The sequence below is a fragment of the Chrysochloris asiatica genome, unplaced genomic scaffold (assembly GCF_000296735.1).
Source record: "Chrysochloris asiatica unplaced genomic scaffold, ChrAsi1.0 scaffold00322, whole genome shotgun sequence".
NCBI classification, from domain to species: Eukaryota; Metazoa; Chordata; class Mammalia; order Afrosoricida; family Chrysochloridae; genus Chrysochloris; species Chrysochloris asiatica.
Window position 1 is genome coordinate 2,058,108 of NW_006408840.1, and position 1,957 is coordinate 2,060,064.

Here is a 1,957-nt window from a genome sequence, read left to right on the forward strand (position 1 = left end):
CTCTGTCAATGTATGATTGTAGCCATTTCTGTATTACCTTTAGCAAAACTTTACTCGCATGAGATATCAAAGAGCTTTTCCGATGATTTCCACATTCCATTGGGTAACCTGTCTTTGGAATGGGCACAAATATGAATCTATTCCAATCAGTCAGCCAGATAGTTTTCTTCCAAATTTCTTGGCAGAAATGAGTGACTTTTCCTTTCTTGATTTCTTCATTATTTTTCTCAACTCCATTGTGAAGTGTTTTGATACATTTTATAATCACTTTTCTGAATTCCATCTTATGCATTTCCAAGGCCTGCCCTCCTTCTAGTATAGAGTATAAGTCTACCTCCAGGTCATTTGTGTCAGTCACTTTATGTTGTTTCTGGACATGTGCTGATATGATCATCTGTTTCTGTTTCTTGGGCATGTTTAGTAGTAGTTAACTGTGGCCTTAATACTTAATCGAATGTGTGTTTTGGTATTTTTTATGCTTTCCAATTGCTTCTAGGTAGATGTGATCAGGATATAAGCTTCCCTTTTCACTCTTCTTGTTACTCAACTCAGAGTAACTATTGCAAGTGTTGTCTGCCTACCTGGTGTATGGCAGTTGGTATTGGTTCTTGCTTGGATTGTAGGATTGTAGTTTAATTATATGACAGCAATTGCTTTCTCTTCTTGGGTAATAAAGGGAGAGAAAGAGCCCCCTTGTGATAAAGAGGAGACCAAAAAACAAAACAGCAACAGTAAAAAACAGATTGAATTCTATAGTCTATACTCACAGAAAAGAGAGAAGAGAGGAAAAAAAAATCTGTAGCCTAATATGAGTATGGCTGTATTATCCTCTCTCAGCTTCTTGCCTTCAAGGCCACCTGAGAAATTTCAATATGGCTCTGTTGGTTTTTATGATGTAATTCAGGATTTAATTTTTGTCCAGTTTCATTTTTAGTTTGTCTTTCCTGCTCCACAACCATTCTGGCCTTTTTCCTAGTGTTAAACAGTTCAAGGTGAGCTGTGGGCATTTTGTGCTGCCATTTGGTTTTAAGTGGAATCTGTCCCTTTAAATTGTGAGAAGATCTGTGTGCATTCATAGTAGAACCCTCCAGGGGTAGTGGGGATGTCCACTCATTCAAATACCCCCTCTAGTCACCAGAAAGGAGGTGTTCAGACAGCAATAGGCCAATGAATAGATACATAAATAAAGGAATGTCAACATCTATATCTCCAAGGTTCCAACAGGCATCAATCCATGGTGGCTCTGATCTTTCCCCCACTTCGTCTCCCCCAAGATGGTGGCTCTAGGCCACTGAGCCCAGTGGATTTGAAAGTACGAGATTTCTTGCTTCTGCTACAAATTCTACCAGCTATAAGCCTTCAAGCTTTTCAAATATTCCTATATATGTGGTTCTGAGTTTTGGAACTGTCCCCTGAACCTGCTTCATCCAGTGATCTGTGTAATTGCTGACAGAGATCCTCACTGAACTTGTACCTTATCCCCCAGCAAGTCCCACCTCTCCTAGACAATGATATGAGTTTTGATAATCATATTGAAATACTTGATTGATTATATAATGTGCTTTGTTTATTTTATTCTGAGATGTATAGAATTTATTTGATCCACTACTTCTTGGAGCATGCAAACATTAATCCTAATATCTTGCCCATTTCACAGTCTACTTACTGTAAACAGACTACCCACAAGATCTCTGTATTTTACTCCCTTGTACAGTGTAACTAGTTTTACTCACCTTGAAGGATGACCTCTCCTTGGGAGCAGAAGAGACTACCAGCCATTGCTACAATTTTTCAATTGAACATAATCCTTTCACAAAATATATATGTTGTTGTTGTTGTTGTTAACCGCATAGAGTCAGTTCTAACCCATAGTGACAATGTATAGGGTTTCAAAGGACCAATTAAAACGGCTTTGTATTCTGGCTCATTAACCCACAGCACCACTCTCTCTCTCTCT